At 40.1% G+C, this 21,647-nt stretch overlaps 1 long non-coding RNA gene across 1 annotated transcript; it reads left to right on the top strand.

Moving 5' to 3' along the window:
- Positions 1-1,554: 1,554 nt before the first annotated feature.
- LOC124276559 lies at positions 1,555-3,573 on the top strand. The gene is made up of 3 exons (XR_006898568.1): positions 1,555-1,662; positions 2,184-2,280; positions 3,307-3,573. It is a non-coding gene; the product is annotated as an uncharacterized LOC124276559 (long non-coding RNA).
- Positions 3,574-21,647: the final 18,074 nt, after the last annotated feature.

The raw sequence follows: 21,647 nt of genomic DNA, 5'->3' as shown, positions 1-21,647 counted from the left end.
CCACACATTCAAAGTAGTCAAACGCCGTTGTGTCGAAGTACGTGAATACTTCGAGTTATCCCTTGCTCGACACAACCGAAAATGCTGACTACATATGTAACACACATCAACCCAGGATCTATTTTTTACACATCTTTGGTTCGACACTTCGGCGTTTGGCCATTTAGTATTCATGCTGTTCTGTGAAATATGTATCTTTGTTTCTGATTTTTGGACTTTAAATCAAAAACTCTTTAGTAAACGTCATTATTGGGGATGAATGATGAGTACCCGGTTTCTTCAATTCAAAAGAGTGTTCAGGACATTATTCGGTAATGGTCTGGACACTGAAAATAGGCGTCACCCAACGCATTAATTGAACCCGGGTCATCGACGTGACGAGTTCAGGTTGTCATCACTATATCCACGGACGTCGTAAAGGGGGGCGGTGGAGTAGCCAAGTGGTAAAACGTTATTTCTTTTGTGCCTGATCACAAAACAATACAAGCTGTTTTAGGTTTCTCGAGCAGTTTACATGAAAGTATTTAACATGTTTCAGCTCCAGTTTGTACTAGTTCTAGTGAATGTGGCAGCGGCGGGACATGCATCACAAGTAGTAGTCCCTACGTGTGTTCTTGTGCACCTGGGTACTCAGGCCTGACATGCCAAAACGGTAAGTACATCGTCATGGTTACCCTCCTGAGGTGTTTTGTGAATACAGGGAAGGTGGGGTAGCCCAGTGGTTAAACGCGTTCACTCTTCACGCCGAAGACCTGGGTTCAGTTCCCTACATGGGTACAATATGCGAAGCCCATTTTGGCAGTCCCCCGCCGTGATATTGCTGGAATACTGATAAAACCGGCGTAAAACTAAACTCACTCACTCACTCACTCACTCACTCACTCACTCAGAACTGTGTGAAGATGTTTTGCATGTGATTTTGAATGTGAGCCTTACTCGAGCCAAGAAAGGTGGATGCGGGTGAGTTTTTGGTCTGATGTACGAACACCCCACACATTCAAAGTAGTCAAACGCCGTTGTGCCGAAGTACGTGAATACTTCGAGTTATCCCTTGCTCGACACAACCGAAAATGCTGACTACATATGTAACACGCATCAACCCAGAATCTATTTTGACACATCTGTGGTTCGACACTTCGGCGTTTGGCCATTTAGTATTCATGCTGTTCTGTGAAATATGTATCTTTGTTTCTGATTTTTGCACGTTAAATCAAAACTCTTTAGTAAACGACCCGGTCATTATTGGGGATGAATGATGAGTACCCGGTTTCTTCAATTCAAAAGAGTGTTCAGGACATTATTCGGTAATGGTCTGGACTTCTGAAAATTCGGTAATAGGCGTCACCGTCACCCAACGCATTAATTGAACCCGGGTCATCGACGTGACGAGTTCAGGTTGTCATCACTATATCCACGGACGTCGTAAAGGGGGGCGGTGGAGTAGCCAAGTGGTATAAACGTTATTTCCTTTTGTGCCTGATCACAAAACAATACAAGCTGTTTAAGGTTTCTCGAGCAGTTTACATGAAAGTATTTAACATGTTTCAGCTCCAGTTTGTACTAGTTCTAGTGAATGTGGCAACGGCGGGACATGCATCACAAGTAGTAGTCCCTACGCGTGTTCTTGTGCACCTGGGTACTCAGGCCTGACATGCCAAAACGGTAAGTACATCGTCATGGTTACCCTCCTGAGGTGTTTTGTGAATACAGGGACGGTGGGGTAGCCCAGTGGTTAAACGCGTTCACTCTTCACGCCGAAGACCTGGGTTCAGTTCCCCGCATGGGTACAATATGCGAAGCCCATTTTGGCAGTCCCCCGCCGTGATATTGCTGGAATACTGATAAAACCGGCGTAAAACTTCACTCACTCACTCACTCACTCACTCACTCAGAACTGTGTTATGATGTTTTGCATATTGATATGGACTCATGTGATTTTGAATGTGAGCCATACTCAAGCCAAGAAAGGTGGATGCGGGTGAGTTTTTGTTCTGGTATACGAACACCCCACACATTCAAAGTAGTCAAAGGCCATTGTGTCGAAGTACGTGAATACTTCGAGTTATCCCATGCTCGACACAACCGAATATTCTGACTACATATGTAACACGCATCAACCCAGAATCTATTTTGACACATCTTTGGTTCGACACTTCGGCGTTTGGCCATTTTTAGTATTCAAGCTGTTCTGCACTGTTAACGCAGATTGTATAAACGGGGGGACATGTGCAAACGATAACACATGTATATGTCCAGCTGGATATACAGGCGGAAAGTGTGGTGAGTACCCATCGTTATGACATGAACAGTAACAGAGTATTATGTAGATCAATGTCCATGTGACAACCGCCAACGTGATACAGTGTCGGAACATGGTAAAAGCATGAAAATAATATGTGAAGAATATGCTAATTTCCTTACCATATACATATATAGAGAAAATTGGGGGAGAAAGAAGGAGGAGAGGGGGAGGGAGGGAGAAAGAGAGGAAGGGGAGAGAGATATGGTGAGAGAAGAGGTAGGAAGAGAGAGGATTGAGTGAGAGGGAGGAAGAGGGAGGAGAGAGGGAGAGAGAGGGAAGGATGAGAGAGGGTTGCGAGAGAAAGAGAGGGAGGGAGGGAGATAGGGAGAGAAAAAGAGCAAGCGATGAAATGAGAGAGAGAGTGGGACAGAGAGGAGAGAGAGAGGTGGAGAAAGGGAGAAAGTGTGGTGAGCATCCATCGTTATCACATGTACAGTAATAGAAGTATTATGTAGATTAATGTCCATGTGACAACCGCCTACGTGGTGTTAGTGATACAGTGTTGCCACTTAATCCTCTTGATAAGCAGGAAATGATCGTACTGTAAAGAACATGCTAATTATTATCATATATAGAGAAGGAAAGAGGGAGGGAAAAAGAAGGAGGGAGAGAGAGACTGGGAGGGAAAAGGAGGGACAAGAGAGAGGAATGGGTAGAGAGATATTGGGAGACAGGATGGGAGAGAGAAAGAGGAAGAGAGGATTGAGAGTGAGAGGGAAAGGGAGGGAAAGAGCAAGGGGAGAGAGAGAGGAAGGAAGAGAGAGGGATTGAAAGAGGAATGCAGAGAGGATAGAGGGAGAGAGGGAGTGATGCGGGAGAGAACAGAAAGACTGAGGGAATGAGAGGGAGGGAGGCATATAGAGAGTAAGTGTGAGGAAGAGAGAAAAAGAGGGAGGAGAGAGAAAAAGAGGAAGAGAGAGGACCTGAGAGGGAGGGAGGGAGGGAGGGAGGGAGGGAGAAGGTTGAGGGAGGGAGAACTATATACATGTTGAAATTCATTTCAGAAAATGGAACTGGACGTGCTACCATCCTGGCAACAACTCTACTACTGTCCTTCGTCATCAGTGTTTCAGTGTAAACACCGCAGTCAGCACAGATGTTTCTTACGTCCCTGGTTGGTTAATCTACAGTAAATACGGCTGAGATATGTGGTGAAAATACGGTACCAAAGATGATCAAATATATTGCATAGACCAGTGAGGTATAGCCTTATCCTTGGCTTTTGGAAGAATATCAACATTGACGTCATTAATGAATTATTTTGTATTCTCGAGATGCCTATTATTCTTTGTAATAAAACAATTATTGTATCTTTCTCATTTCATGTATTACGTAGGTGTTCCAGCAACCTAAGCTTGGTGTTGGTTGGCTGCTTGGTTGTGTAACGCATCACTCAGCAATATCCCAGCTATATGGCGGCGGTCTGTAACTAATCGAGTCTGGACCAGACAGTGCAGTGATCAACAGCATGAACATCGATCTACGCAATTGGGATACGACGACATGTGTCAACCAAGTCGGCGAGCCTGACCACCCGATCCCGTTAGTTGCATTTTTTACAAGTAAGGGTTGCTGATGACCAATTCTAAGCCGGATCCTAAGCTTGTTGTAAGGTTGATTCGATTGCACTAGTAATTGTATCCCATGATTGATGATTTACACACTGTCGTCATGGAGCTGGAATACTGCTAACTGCGGCGTTAAGCAACACGCAAACACACATTCAATCTTTCATTAAAGTGTGAAAATGACCGAGTGAAGTGTCCGTAAATGTTCGGGAAACAACACGACAACGTGGGTTGCATAGAGTATCAGTCAAGGGCCAATACGACTGACATCATGTTTTTGGACATGCAAAATGAGACAATGAAGAAAACATTTATTGAGCACCGATGTGTATGTATTGATTTCTGATAAAATATTTTCCGTTTTTCACCAATACTTAAGTGTATGACGATACCGCGCGCTCTTCTCAGTGATCTGCCAGTAACCCTCTTCCGGCTCACAATTTAACAGGCGACAGGATCGTTCTACATTGTCAATCATTGCGCCAACGTTAACAATGTCCAACAATCTCCAAGGATCTGTAAACTCACAAAAGGACCTCTGTCTGCAGACTCGAAGGTCAAGTTCGAATACTCGACTTAAGTGATGTCAATCATTCATAATATTAGATCAGTACCACTTAAACCTCTCTCTAAGGACACTCTGTGAAGAGTTATCTTTTTATTTGTCTGGAAGTTTTTTTGTCTTTTTGTCTTTTCTTTTTGCTTTGGTTTTGTTGTTGTTGTTGTTTTCATGTTGTTGGCCAAGGACACTACAACTGCCCTCCTCCTGCATACCCACTATTCTGTATTCTTCTGATGGAAGACAGGTTGTCTTGGACTTTTTGGAAAAAATATTATTTGTTCCTGAAAAAAAAACCCGTTAACAGCCTCGGAGTATGGGTACAAGACCATTGACCAATGTCTCTTTTAAAAGCGGAAAACCTGACTTTATAACACGTGAACCAAAAGAAATATAAAATAAGTCCTTGATATTGATATGAATTCAGTGACAAATTATATTGTACGAGCGCTTCACAAACCATCCCAGAAACCATCCCGTTCGTGGCAGTACATTTCATCCCAAATCACACTAAATGTAAGGTCAATAGGGTATGACGAAAGCCAGATCCTTTTCTCTTACCTCGATAAATAAAATTTAAAATTCATAACCAGTAATATATGTCAATAAATACGGCGTGGTGCTCATCAACAAAAAACCAAATCAAAGATGGATATCTGAATTAATTCTCTGGACGTCTAATCCTCGATCTTGTTGCGCTATCTTAGTGGTACTTTCACAGATCTAACATAAACTTCTCTCAGGTCTAATTGGGAAAGCATCCGCACATACACATACAAACGCATGCACGTCGTCATATGAGCGAAATATTCTCAAGCACGACGTTAAACCAAATTTCACCTCACCTCACCTCTAATTGGGAAAGTCCGTTTGTGGTTTTGGCTGACTTAATTTCATGTCATCGTATCCCAGTTGTGCAGATCGATGCTCATGCTTTTGACCACTGGCTTGTCTGGTCCAGACTCGATTACTTCAAGACCGCCACCATACAGTTGGAATATTGCTTAGTGCGGCCTTAAGCAATAAACCAACCAACCAGCTTTCTAGAAAGCTCTACACCATGTTGGAGTAAACTGTAGGGGTTCTTGGAGATTTCCAACTTACACCCGATTCCAAATCATCAAAGAATAGTTACTTCTGCAATACCGCTTACATTTGATAGTAATATATTATGTATTTACTGTTAATACACAATGTTATTAACTTCTCCTGAGCCTTAACAAAAACCATGTAATACATACTGCATTATACTGCCATCAAAAACGTTACAAACAATAGCGAAAGACAAATATTGTATGACGCTTCTGATAATATTCCAACTATAGCAATGAGTGAGTTTAGTTTTACGCCGCACTCAGCAATATTCCAGCTATATGGCGGCGGTCTGTACATAATCGAGTCTGGACCAGACAATCCAGTGATCAATAGCATGAGTATCGATTTACACATTTGAGATACGATGACATGTGTCAACCAATCAGCGAGCCTGACCACCCGATCCTGTTAGTCACCTCTTACGACAAGCGTGGGTTACTGATCTCTCTAACCCGGATCTCCACGGGTCACCAACTATTGGAAGGAGTGGATACAGCGGTTCGGCATAATACATCAAGGCGATTAAGGACAGGGCTTGTGTCTTAATGAATAAGTCTGAATAACTGAGAATAAGGTAAATATTTACTGCGTGATACGTCAGCGTTATAACAACGTCCCGGACGCTTCGTGATGAAACATATCGACATGATAATGTAAAGGGAATTATGTCATAAATGTAAAAACATATCTCCTACTCTCTGTAACGAATACATGTTTTAGATGCAGCGGGCCACCAGTTTTAAAGCGTTCGCTCGTCACGCCAAAGACCCGGGTTCGATTCCCCACATGGGTAAAATGTGTGAAGAACATTTCTCATGTTCCCCGTCGTGATAGTGCTGGAATATTACTAAAAACGACGTGAGAGTAAACTCGCTCACTCACGATTACGTGGATGTTGTTTCTATGCATTGAACATGCATGAACATTACATCAAACTATTTTCATTGTGCCGTTAAATATAAGGATCGAATATTAAGAATGTATGAGTGAGTTTAGCAGATTTACGTCGCTTTTCGCAATATTCCGGCAATATTACGACTAGGGAGACGAGGAACAAGAAATGGGCTTCACACATGTGGGTAATCAAACCCGGACCTTCGACGCTATGGGGGGACGCTTCACCTTCAAGTCCACCCCACCTCCCGTCGATCATTAAGTTTGTTTGTTGCTAAACGCCGATGTAGATTGAGTCTTTCATTGCTACAGTGTATGATGACCAGTGGTACGTTGGATAAGGTCTGGGAGCGTATGCAGTGGGTGGAGACGCGTTTGTTTCCTTCATGGTCAGTCCCCAACCGAAAGGTAAAAATATTTCAAATGGCCCGATGAACCCGACGGGTTTTCGGTTCCATTTAAGGACATTCTCTGTTTATTTGAACCCAATCCAGTATGTCGATCCAGATTTGTTGTTGTGGTATTCATGATGTGTGAGTGAGTGAGTGAGTGAGTACTGTTTTACGCCGCTTTTAGCAATATTCCAGCAACATCACGGCGGGGGACACCAGAAATGGGCTTCACAAATTGTACCCATGTGGGGAATCGAACCCGGGTCTTCGGCGTGACGAACGAACGCTTTAACCACTAGGCTACCCCACCGCCCTTTTTATGATGAATGCTGAAAGACCCAAGCAACTGCCCATTCAGTACACACTATCCACTATCCATGAAATTACTGTGTATAGAACCCATATATGGTCATTCGAAGTATAGTAAATCACAAATATATTTTACGGACAGAATGCATGTTCTTTCATCACGTGTCTCCTATTGATGAGTGAGTGAGTGAGTTTAGTTTTACGCCGAACTCAGCAATATTCCAGGTATGTGTCGGCGGATTTGTAAATAATCGAGTCTGGACCAGACAATCCAGTGATCACCAGCATGAACATCGATCTGCGCAATTGGGAACCGATGACATGTATCAACCAAGTCAGCGAGCATGACCACCCGATCCCGTTAGTCGCCTCTTACGACAAGCCCTATTTAGAATGCTTGCACCTGCAATACGAATTATTGCCATAAAGAATAATATGATTTAATCATTTATATGATCAGCTGGAAAATTATCTTTTTGGAAACGGTTACGCAGTCGTGCTTTCCAAATCCATAATACTGATGTACATGAAAAAGGTTTTGCCTGATTGATTATCATCGTGTATTTTCTTTATGTATATTGGCTTCCCTGCTATGAATTTAACGCAGAGTTGGACAGACACCTCAACCCCTGAATGTGAGAGTTTAGAGCGTGAACCGTGTTTGGAGAGGGTATCGCACATGGACTCACATTCTATTATTTGATGATCGGGTATGCTATTAGTCCAACTATTCCTGATCCGCGCGTATCGATAGACGATTATCAATAATGTATTAACTGTGTACTCCTCGATCATTTTACTAACCCTCTGTCCACACTAACATGATATTCATATGCCATTGCGGTTTTATTCTCGTACCGAAAGATCTATAAATGTATTCGCCAGGCTACGAAGTATCATGAACATTTACTACGAAGCTATGCATTACAAATGAGTGAGTGAGTGCGTTTTGGGTGGGTGAGTGAGTCTGAGTGAGTGAGTGAATGAGTTTAGTTTTACGCCGCTTTTAGCAATATTCCAGGAATATCACGGCGGTGGACACCATAAATGGGCTTCACACATTGTACCGATGGGGGGAATCGAACCTGGGTCTCTGGCGTGACGAGCAAACGCTATAACCACTGGGCTACCCCACCGCCCTTTTATGATGAATGCTGAAAGACCCAAGCAACTGCCCATTCAGTACACACTATCCACTATCCATGAAATTACTGTGTATAGAACCCATATATGGTCATTCGAAGTATAGTAAATCACAAATATATTTTACGGACAGAATGCATGTTCTTTCATCACGTGTCTCCTATTGATGAGTGAGTGAGTGAGTTTAGTTTTACGCCGAACTCAGCAATATTCCAGGTATGTGTCGGCGGATTTGTAAATAATCGAGTCTGGACCAGACAATCCAGTGATCACCAGCATGAACATCGATCTGCGCAATTGGGAACCGATGACATGTATCAACCAAGTCAGCGAGCATGACCACCCGATCCCGTTAGTCGCCTCTTACGACAAGCCCTATTTAGAATGCTTGCACCTGCAATACGAATTATTGCCATAAAGAATAATATGATTTAATCATTTATATGATCAGCTGGAAAATTATCTTTTTGGAAACGGTTACGCAGTCGTGCTTTCCAAATCCATAATACTGATGTACATGAAAAGGTTTTGCCTGATTGATTATCATCGTGTATTTTCTTTATGTATATTGGCTTCCCTGCTATGAATTTAACGCAGAGTTGGACAGACACCTCAACCCCTGAATGTGAGAGTTTAGAGCGTGAACCGTGTTTGGAGAGGGTATCGCACATGGACTCACATTCTATTATTTGATGATCGGGTATGCTATTAGTCCAACTATTCCTGATCCGCGCGTATCGATAGACGATTATCAATAATGTATTAACTGTGTACTCCTCGATCATTTTACTAACCCTCTGTCCACACTAACATGATATTCATATGCCATTGCGGTTTTATTCTCGTACCGAAAGATCTATAAATGTATTCGCCAGGCTACGAAGTATCATGAACATTTACTACGAAGCTATGCATTACAAATGAGTGAGTGAGTGCGTTTTGGGTGGGTGAGTGAGTCTGAGTGAGTGAGTGAATGAGTTTAGTTTTACGCCGCTTTTAGCAATATTCCAGGAATATCACGGCGGTGGACACCATAAATGGGCTTCACACATTGTACCGATGGGGGGAATCGAACCTGGGTCTCTGGCGTGACGAGCAAACGCTATAACCACTGGGCTACCCCACCGCCCCGTGAGTGAGTGTGTGAGTGAGTGGTGAGTGATATTTCACCATTACAACTGGGAGGTTGGGAGGATGGTTGTGGGGAATCGAGCCCGAGCATTCGCATATCTACTAGCCCACCTCTACTCAGGTACAAAATGTAGAGTATTCAAGTTACAAACACAAGGGGGCACTCATTTGATATTATGGTATTTGGAAGATGAAACAGCTGTAACATTTAATGTCTTACAAAATTTTACACTTCAGATTTGTTTATTTTTATCGTTGTCAACAGAACTGTTATTTAAGTCGTTATTTAAGTCTTAAAGCCATTTGAGGACAAGAAATATGTTGTTAGGTACTTATTTCAATTAGATATTGTTCATTTCAACGCTGAACACAACCCAAATACTCATCATTTTTTGTTTACAGTCCAGCTCCACATATGGTAGACTAACTATATATATATATATAATTCATGAAATTAGTTTGGAATAAAATATATCTGGGGTCACAAAGTGACGTACACAAGAAAGTATACACCTGTGCTTGGAGATTATTTTCCAAATTAAGAGAACCCCACCTATATGCGTTAATATAAAATTTACATTGTTTTTAGTTCAAAGCATTCCTGAGTTCTCGTGCACGTTCCCATAGATTTGGCTGTTTTGGCATAATCGTCAAAAGCCCTTTCGTTAATTGTTACACCCATGGAATACAACATTTATCATAATATAAAATAGTTACGTTGCTTTTGGAAAATATTCCCAAAGCACCAGGTGTGTTCTTTCTTATGTACATCAGTATATTTACATTCATGGATGAAGTTCGCCTGTACGGATTTGTAATGACTAATTGTTAGCGGAAGCACTACTGACCTTGTCCTTGCTTACTGCGTTTCCCAGCTTGGTTAAAACTAACTGGAACAGGTGAAGATCCGGGTTAGAATTGATCTTCAGCAACCCCCGCTTGTCGTAAGGGGCGACTAACGGGATCGGGCGGTCAGGCTCGCTGGCTTTGTTGACACAATAATGTCATCGTATCCCAATTGCGTAGATCAATGCTCATGCTATTGATCACTGGATTGTCTGGTCCAGACTCGATTATTTACAGATCGCCGCCATATAGCTGGAATATTGCTGAGTGCAGCTTTAAACAACCAACCAAACCAAACTAAAACTAATTAGGAGATAACCATCAAGTGTTGGCCAATTTCCGGCTGTTATTGAGTATTTGAAGCACGGGAATACATTTTGAACCGACGGCGTGTTTTTACGTATTGTTTTGAGACATAACAAAGTATAAAGTATTCTCACATAAACTTGCAAGAACGAAAATGCAAAAAAAAGAATCCTATTATAACATCGAAATATTGAGTTATAATTTGGATTGGGTTTTCAAGCTTTTATTAACATCAGGTCTACAAGTACGAACAGTAAACACCAATTAGAAAACAGTGAGGGTCGGGAACACCATGTCCTTTATAGTATGTCATTTAATAAGTAGGCTTGACCTCAAGTCTTTTTTCGTTTGAACACTTAACATTGAGGATAAAATGTCAATTCATCAATAACAGATTCGGATTTCGTGCTTAACCATGTTGTCTATAGTCTTATAGTTCCTGGCACCGTTACCCCTATTGATAAACAAACACATGTCCGTGCCTGACCAGATTAAAGACGTGTTGATATTTGTATTATATTTGTATTCAGCAAATTGATGACAGACTTACCAATATCGAAAATCATTGTGAGGAGCAGACACTCGAAGTGTGCTAGTGTCAATAGGCGACAATTGGTTTACATTCATTTTACTGTACAATCATTTTCTGACCAGGGTACACGTATCGGAGACATCCTTTATACCGTACCTTTTCCTTTCAAAAGTATGTACAAAGAAACATTCGATCTCACTTCGAATATGACAAGAATAGTTTGAACTTGCACTTAAAACCATTCACAATTTAGGCCTAAAGGAAAGTGAGCCAAATTATTTTATCAATCGCCCATCATGGTGGTACAGGTATTATTTGGGTATTGATTATCAATATAAACTGTATGTATCAAGAACACTTAGTGGAGCCCATTTCTGTGACCCGGTCGTGATGGTGCGAGAATATTCCAAACGCTACACATACCCATACTCACTTTATATAAATGTTTTTGGTAGCCTCGTGGTTAATGTGTTGGTTTCTTACGACGTAGCACCTGTGATTCCAATCTCCACTTGCCCAAAGCCAATGTTTAGGAACCCTTTTGTCTTACTGTTGGAGGAAATGCTAAACGCTGGCGTAAAATTCAACTCACTATTCACTGTCAATCCAATGACCACTTAGCTGCGGTACAGTAACTCGACTCTTTTTGATTTTAGGCGCCAATCCACTTTTGCTTACTTTCAAAAATGAACTGTACTTTTCCAGTCTTAAATTCAAATTGGATGGTGGCTACAAATGGTGTTAAAAGGGCTTTCCTTTAGAAGTCCTAGATATTTTGATTTTGTGACGTAGCTGTTACTAGATTGGTTCCTTGATAGCAAATGAACCATTGAACCACTAAATGGTGGTGTTAATTAACTGAACAAATAATATTTTTCATTAACACAAACGAACTATTAGGTGTGTCACTTCGCTCAGGACAAACAACGTGATGTAACTTACCTGTTCCGAAAACAGTCAAGGTTTTAGGTTTCAAAACTTCAAATTCACTAGAAAACAAGTGGACAGGCTTCATGTTTGTTTCATGTTTGTTGTCATGTGAAAGGTTCTTTTGCGAAGTTAACCTGAACTCTTATACTACCCTCACTGGATATCCTGTAGGACCTTCTGGAGCGACCTTCTGGATTGGGTTCAACTAAACAGAGAACGTCCTGAAATGGAACCAAATCCTCATCCGGTTCATCAGGCCAAACTGACCATGAAGGAAACAAACGCTTCTCACTCCACTCCCACAACTTGTCCAACGTACCACTGGTCACCATACGCTGTAGCAATGAAAGACTCTACCTCTTGTACCTGTCTTGGATTTGAAGAACTGTGGGCGTCTACATTACCGTCAGAATGATCAGAAATGCATTTTTATTAAATCTACAAACATCCATGGTAAATTACACGTCAAAGAGCACCCAGTAAGCCAGAAAGGAACTGTGATGATCATGATCAGGATATTTACTAAATTGCCTATTTTTTTATATGTTGTCGTCACACAAATATCTTGATAACGTTTATAATTCTTCTTCGTGTGTACTCTTTCAGCTGGTAACGTGTCGAATGACAGGCTATGTGAACTGAGTAAGGTGAGAGTGTTGCATGTGGATACATGTATGTTATACGGCAGGAAGAAGTTACTACTGTACGATTAATTCAAGGTTCCCTGGTAACGGTCTGTTCAAAATCTCGCGTACCTGTCATCATCCAACTGAAAATGTTATACGGTAGTGAAGAAGTTACTACGGTACGATTAATCCAAGGTTCCCTGGTAACGTGTCTGTTCAAAATCTTGCTTACCTGTCATCATCCAACTGAAAACATGACCTTTTTTGTACATAATATTGGTAAAGCAAAACGTTCTGTTATGCCAATCTGCAGGCCGAAAATAGTTTTCAGTAACAGCAATCAGTTACACCTGAACGCACAGCATCTGTGTGGAAACAGCCTCATTTTCTGTCATTGGTAGAAATTCGTTAGAGGAAGATCGTATTTTATGCTTTTAGGTTTTACTCAGAGCTAGTGGGCAGCAACTCAATCATGCTGATTAAAGTTAAAGTTTCGATTTTAGACTAGCCATATCTAAAAAGGGATGCTCTGGCGACAGAATTATTTGATACAATTTCCCTGTACTTTAGACCAAGGTAAAATACAAAAATGTGGAAACATTACCTTTGTTTTTCTATTCAAAGATAGATGTCACACGGAGATAAAAATCTAAACTTTTCGTTTATATGGCTATTTCAGTAGTGAAACGACAAAATTATGACATTGGTCCCTGTTCGTGGAGAATGAATGTTTTGATTCACAGCAATATTCTAGCTATATGGCTTCGGTCTGTCAATAATCGATTCTGGACCAGAAAATCCAGTGATCAACATCATAAGCATCGATCTGAGCAGTTGAGATACGATGACATGTCAACCACGTCAGCGAGCCTGACCATCTCGTTAGTCGTTGGGTTGTTGAAGACCAATTCTTACCCGGATGTTAACGGATTTGGGCATTTGTGAAAGGATGCGCAGTAAAAATAGGTGCAATATGATCCCATGTCTTATGTATGTTTTTGCTTCGTGCATTTCGCACTATTTTTGCATTCCGTATTGAACCACTGAATATTCGTTAAGCATCTACCGGCACGGAGTAATATTGTCAGTATTTATGTTTTGACGAGGAAGTCCGTAATATTTACATTATATTGTTTTGGTTTGCATGTGACACTGTCAACCCTTATCGAATGCTTTTCATTTTTGTTGATTTCTCTGGTAGATGTTAAATCAATGAGGGGTGAGTGAGTGAGTTGTGTTTTACGCCGTTTTTAGCACAGTTTTCCAGCAAGATCACAGCGAGGGACACCAGAAATGGGCTTTACATATAGTACTCATGTGGGGAATCGAACACGGGTCTTCGGCGTGACGAGCGAACGCTTTAACCACTGGGCTATCCCACCGCCTCTAAATCAACGAGGAAGAAGTGGAGCATTTCAGTTACGCGGTGAGAGGGAGAATTGAATATTTCAAAGTTTTAAAGAAGGTGAAGACATATTATTGATGCGACGTGCCTACACTAAAATACTGCATAAAGACATTAAACCAAAATTTTCTAACACCCTTATACATTCCTCCTTGATCTAAACTCCCAAACCAAGTTTCTCACGAAACACAAAGAACTCTGTCAGAACCATGGGCTTCTAGACATTAGTTATACATTAATATGTCAGCAAAATCTTTAATAGGTGCTCGGCATATTTGAGGATCCATAAACCAGTAGGATTAAATTGATTGAGAATATTTATAGTCCTCACCCACAGCGTTTCCTTAGGCAGGTTCTTTCAGACCATTGTCAAGGAACATGAATAGACATTTTCATCAGACAATACCGATCCGTATAGTAAATGAGTACGTGTACGTTCTGTGTGAGGACCTGTTTGTGCCAGACACACAATGTCAAGGACGCCGTGCCATAAAACGTGAAAGCTTTTCATGATTCAATGTCGTTTACACGCACCCTGAAGACCTCAGGACGCTGTTCTTTCTTCCATCAAGTAACATTACCGGATGCAATTTTAACACTCGTGGCAAATTGTACTTAGTTAAATATTGACAAGACATGTAAGCTTGAACACCTTTTATACAGGTATTTTTATTTACGGCTAATTGAAACCGAAAATCAATTATCAAGGTTGTTTAGACCGATTTGAAATTCTCTTAATTTTTTTTTTTTATTACGAAAACAATAGACTGAGCTGTTCAGTGGTCTAGTGGTCACAGCGTTTTCACAGGGAACTGGAGATCGCGGTTTTGGTTCCTGACCGCCATACTGATAGATGTAAAAAGATAATATTGTTGTTACCCTGCTTGCGCGGCGGTGGGGTAGCCGAGTGGTTAAAGTGTTAGCTCGTCACGATGACGACCCGGGTTCGATCCCCAAATGGGTACAATATGAATTTACATTTCTGGTGTCCCATGCTGTGATATTGCTGGAATATTGTTAAAAGCGACCTAAAACCTCATTCACCCGCTCACTCACTACCCTGCTTGGCGCACGGCATTGAGGTGATGGTTTTGTCAGAGTCAGTACATAGTGTCTGAGTATCCATGTTAACCTGCAGCATGGTACCAATGACAATATTCCAGCTATAAAGGCGGCGGTCTGTAAATAATCGAGTCTGGGACCAGACAATCCCGTGATCAACAGCATGAGCATCGATCTAAGCAATTGGGATTCGATGACGTGTGTCAACCAGGTCAGCGAGCCTGACCACTCGATACTGTTAGTCGCCTCTTACGACATGCATGGGTTATTGAAGATATATTCTACCCGGATCTTCATGGTCACTAAAACAAGCATGCACATACGCACAGACACACCACACACACACACACACATCTGCATGGAAATCACTAGATACAGTCAAATCCCGATGAGTCGAATGCCGGTGTCTCGAATATTATGCATAACTCGAAGTACCTGTCGGTCCCGACCATTCCCTGTTATAGCTGTCATCATTTGATTTACACGAATTCGTCATAGACATACCTATGTCTCGAATACATCGATAAGTCGAATTTATTACTTGGTCCCAAGCGATTCGACTCATCGGGATTTGACTGTATATCCAACCGTTTTTTAACCGACGTAGAACCACCGTTAACCTCACATCACTCAAACAAAATACACTGTAAATATACATACTAAGAAAAAATACCACAAAGAAACAATACTGATGAATTATCTCACTGAAGTGTGAAATCGACTTCAACAGATGAAAAAACGTAATCCGTTCCAGCGTGGGATCAGCTCCACTCATAAATCACACGGTCAGTGGACGCAATGTAACTTCTTTGGTTTATTAATGATCAACTAATAATCAAGGTAATGGATGAGGGTATTCATCATCAAAGCGCGGTAACTCGTGCATAAAATGTCATCGTGTGCATTATCGAATATATCAATTCACAGACATAAATTTATACTTCAGCTTCTTGGGTAAAAGTAGTAATCGAAATGTTATATAGTGTTTTATACACCAATTTCCGACCGTATGTCCGGTCAGAGTGCACAGGACCGTAATATATGACGGAATCAATGTGGCTTTACTGTCCGCTTCTCTGGCGCTTCCGGTTTGTAATAAAATAGCAAGAGCCGGAGCCGACGTATGATCTTTACAGGCACTTCATAAAAAACAAAAAGAATTATTTCAGCTTTCGTAAAATACATAAAACGTTAACGGCAGAGAATAATCAGTCCCTATTACCGGTCGAAGCACATTCCATGGTACGTAAAGGGCAAAATAGAGGACTGGAGCACTGCAAATCATTGATGACTACATGTGTTCGAATATATATAAATAAAAGATGAGTCGAGATATTTCTTCGTGCCTAAACTCCTTTATCTGCACAAGATCTTTGGCCGTTCAACGGCCCTTCAGGTGTACAATGTGTCGTCATAGGCGACGCATAACTGTAATAGCTATGTCGTCATCATGCGTATGACGTACGTATCATGCGTATGACATGAGCGGGAGACGTAAAACGTAGTCATGTGTGACATAATGTTTGTACACACATACACACACACACACACACACACACACACACATACACACACATACATACATACATACATACATACATACATACATACATACATACATACATACATACATACATACATACATACATACATACATACATATACGTCGTCATATGAGCGAAATATTCTCAAGCACGAGGAAGCATTCTGCATGCATGCATGCACGCCTTACAAATTACCCCCAACGTCACCGATTTTGACGTCATTGGTGCGTCGTTGTGTTCCGACGTACATTAGTTCACAAGGTGAATACACACGAAAGCCAACTTGATACCGTGTGTGTCAATTGTGCGTAAAAGCTAAAATATTATTATTATATATACACATATATATTGCCCTATCAAGTTGGTTTTTTAATGTATTCACCTTATGGACTAATGCACGCCTGAACACGACGACGTGAAATAGATTCGTTTTATTACACAGTGGGGGTCAGTATGAATGTTCTAATGTTATATTTTTAGCTCCAATTTGTATTTTGCATAGCAGTTTAACTTTAACTTGGTACTGCGTATAATCAATTGCTTGATCAATGTTGATTTGATTGGCGTTTTTGTTTTTCATTTCTGGCAAGCAGCGACAGAACGCCTTTAGGAATATATATTTCGTACTTTAAAAAATGATATACCATTTGAAGGGTTGATAAGCGGCATACATTGTTACGAACATAAAAGATGAGTTATTGAAATTATATATGTGTGTATATATGTATATGTGTGTAAACAGATGTGTATATATATGTATGTATATATATATATATATATATATATATATGTGTGTGTGTGTGTGTGTGTTTGTATATATGTGTGTGTATATATCTATCTATGTGTTTACTTCCTGTTAAATTGTTAAATTTAACAAAAATATTTTTCTGTAATTTAATTAATGCACCATGGATATTTTATTTATGGAGACATCTCGAATTCAGGTTCCTGTCCTTGTGTTCGGTATTTGGGTTTTAGTTCCCAAACCGTTCTGTGTATTTTCAAAACCCATCTCTCCCTCCTGACGACTGTTCATGACGCTTATACTTCAGGATTCCAACTTCTTTGGAGAGTATATTTTGTACAAATAAATGGCATTGTGTAATCAGATACTTTGTAGAGTTTGGACGAATTCCGTTTATTGTTTTCGATTACATTATTAAACAAAGACTGACTCATATTGTTTAAGACAAATGAAAAGTTGCAAGTAAGCAGTTTTGTAGTGTCACTTGGACAAACCTTGATAGCCTATACACTTAATTTGACATCGCTGCACAGTTAATCCCATCTCGATTTAACCATGTTATTGATGTCGAATTGATATTAGTGAGCAAGTACAAACACTTCATCTATTTCTTCATCCTCTTTCAGGTACAAAGTATCTATATGTGTATCCTTTATCAAGACTGACCAGCCTCTCCATGCTGCTTAGCATATCACATTGCTGCACTTATTGTTTGATCGGCATTCTAGAAGTTGGTGAGTCGGTAATGAAGCATAGGACTTCATGGAGAACAACTTTCTTGTTTATTGCACAAAAGACTGTTACGACGTAAATTGTAATAAAAACGCAAATTGTAATACTTGCAGCAAATTGTAATAAACTTGACGTAACAATTTGCTGCAAGTATTACAATTTGCGTTTTTATTACAATTTACGTCGTAACAACGTTTCGGTGTGGGTTCTTAGACCGTTTTAGTTTGATAACGGTGTAAAAATATACAAAACTATAAACGTGGCCTAGTACAATAAACAAGAAGGATGAGGACTATTTTTATGGATGTACAACTTCTTTATTCTGTATAGGCGACGTTTCGACATAGATTCTAATGTCGTTGTCAAGCAAGTGATACATGAGAAGTAATTTTGGGTGATATATGTACATGAGATGTTTGGACAATAGATGAAGGATGAGGCGAACATGAGTTGTTTATACAATAGAGAGGTTGATAACACAGATAGTATACAGGATTAAGTATAAGAAGTTGTAATCCATGAGGTCTTTTGCATCAATACATTAAACTGCGTTCACTATGACGGCACTTATAAATGACGTTGGCCATTTAGAAGTGAGTGAGTGAGTGAGCATAGTTTAACCACGCTTTTAACAATATTGCAGCAATACCACACATTATACCCATGTGAGGAATCGAACCCAGGTCGTTTCTTTTCTATTTCGAAGTAGGCGTCGGGAGATTTTGCAGGGAGAGTCTTCCAGATGAACTCCCAATTTGGTACACTGTCTCTACATACAACCAGCTATGTTTACTGACTTCAAGTGTGAAATCGGTTCGATATCCAAAATTGATAATCGGAGACACGTTTAAGAACAGAATTGAAATGCATATGGCTGAATGGATCACTGAAGACAATAAGTTAATTTATAAAGGCTTAACCAATCAATACGACCAATGAGGTTTCTGGCTGATTAAAGGATATTGATCATAGAACGTGCTCTGAGACTACTAATCTAAGGCAATAAAGACAAAGTGCGTTTGCATGTGTGTTATTTATTATTCAAAATATGACAACATACATGCGAGAAAATAGGATAAGCATCAGAGATGAGCTTCAGTTATGTTTTTGGTCAATATCAAACAAATATGAACGTGTTCAACACACATGTTACCAAACATCAAACGTATGGATTTATCAGGCAAAATATTGTACTTAATCGAAGGATTGCTGCTGATCAATTTAAATTTCTAGAGATTGTTTTGCAGCTCGCCTCAAAACATATGCGTGACAACTAGCCAACGCTGGTGGAGCTGTTTGTATCATAAGTATGACAAAACAGAGTGAAGATACCCTGTTTCAACAAAACAGAACAAAAACATAATTGATGAAAACATGAAGGGCTGACAATGTTGACAAATAAGGTATTAGAAGAAAGGGGAATGAGCAGCTCTTGCAACTTGGAATGGTTTTCCGTGATCATATATTGCTGACAAGAAATAATCAATCTGATGAAAAGATTGGAAAGGTGCAGTAAAATCAATTTGTAGTCTGTATATTAATAGCTGGCCGCTGAACATGTTAGGCGATGCATGCACGGCATATTCATGACTTACACTTTATCAAGCTGTACATATTTGCCCCTGGCATTGCCCGCTATTCTGCCCGACGAGCTGCCCCGAAAACATCCCACACATCGTTGAAGATAATCGATGACGTCATCTTAAAGTTACAATTTCTAGCGAATGGTACAACGACAGGACTCGAACTGTATTCAACAAATCGCTGGCAACTCAAATGCCAATTCACAAAAACCTAATCAGTTCGCCCTGCACTATAACACTACCGGCCCCGTAACTATTGATCATTGTTTAAAATTGTTGTCCTGGCAGATTCACTGGAATTGCTAAAAATCTATTCTGTCATCTGTGAATCGATGGTAAAGCCTCGATATAAACGTAGGGTACCGCCATTGCCCCATAGCCCGTCCCTAGTGTTGCCATGCCCAACCTGCTATTAATTGTCTTTGAAGGCCGCACTGGCCATGCCCCTTGTCAGCTCGCCTTTGCTTTCAGGCGGGCTGCATTGAGCCGCCTTTTTCTTACAGTAGATTTGAAATTCACCTTACTGATATTGTATGGACGTTTTCATCCATAACAGAATCAGATTTGATTTTTTGGCGTAGTTCAGTTGTACAGTACGAAGAGCTTATCTCTTGCGACCCAACCCTTTTGACAGCACTCAGTTGAAAAATTACACTTTTTGATTCCCAAACATTTGGGACATTTCGTATATGACGTCCCCTTCTATCGTACCAACATTTCGAAATTTTGTCTCTTGAAGGAGATACTGTGTCGCAAGCAGGTCTTAAGCGTTTGCTTAGCTCAGTGTCATTAGGCGTCTCTGCGCAAGTGCATCACTTGCTGATTGTACATTATATGAAATTACATTGTGATGCAGCGGTGTTGAAAATATTTGAAAATATACACCTCAACTTTAGTTACATTTCAATAATTAATTATTTCATGGTGATTAGAAGTTTGAAATAGCAACATATACTATCCCAAAAAGAAACGCATAGGTGTTTTGTATTTTAAAAGATCTATTAATTACCAATTGTGTTCAAACAATCGTCAAAATATGTAACAATATGTATTATTATTATATATACACATATATATTGCCCTATCAAGTTGGTTTTTTAATGTATTCACCTTATGGACTAATGCACGCCTGAACACGACGACGTGAAATAGATTCGTTTTATTACACAGTGGGGGTCAGTATGAATGTTCTAATGTTATATTTTTAGCTCCAATTTGTATTTTGCATAGCAGTTTAACTTTAACTTGGTACTGCGTATAATCAATTGCTTGATCAATGTTGATTTGATTGGCGTTTTTGTTTTTCATTTCTGGCAAGCAGCGACAGAACGCCTTTAGGAATATATATTTCGTACTTTAAAAAATGATATACCATTTGAAGGGTTGATAAGCGGCATACATTGTTACGAACATAAAAGATGAGTTATTGAAATTATATATGTGTGTATATATATATATGTGTAAATAGATGTGTGTATATATGTATATGTCTGTGTGTATATATGTGTGTGTGTGTTTTGTATATGTGTGTGTATATATCTATCTATGTGTGTGCTTCCTGTTAAATTGTTAAATTTAACAATTGTTGGAAATATTTAAATTGTTAAATTTAACAACAATATTTTTCTGTAATTTAATTAATGCACCATGGATATATTTATTTATGGAGACATCTCGAATTCAGGTTCTTGTCCTTGTGTTCCGTATTTAGGTTTTGGTTCCCAAACTGTTCTGTTTATTTATCAAAACTCATCTTTCTCTCCTGAAGGGGCGGTGGGGTAGCCTAATGGTGATAGCGTTCGCTCGTAACGCCGAAGACCCGGGTTCGATTCCCCACATTGGTACAATGTGTGAAGCCCATTTCTGGTGTCCCCGGTCGTGATATTGCTGGAATAGTGCTAAAAAGCGGCGTAAAACCATACTCACTCACTCACTCACTCACT

Source organism: Haliotis rubra, unplaced genomic scaffold, assembly GCF_003918875.1.
Source record: "Haliotis rubra isolate DU_JTF1 unplaced genomic scaffold, ASM391887v1 Scf21, whole genome shotgun sequence".
NCBI lineage: Eukaryota > Metazoa > Mollusca > Gastropoda > Lepetellida > Haliotidae > Haliotis > Haliotis rubra.
The sequence above is the reverse complement of the archived record's forward strand: the minus strand, read 5'-3'. Positions and strand labels throughout refer to the sequence as shown.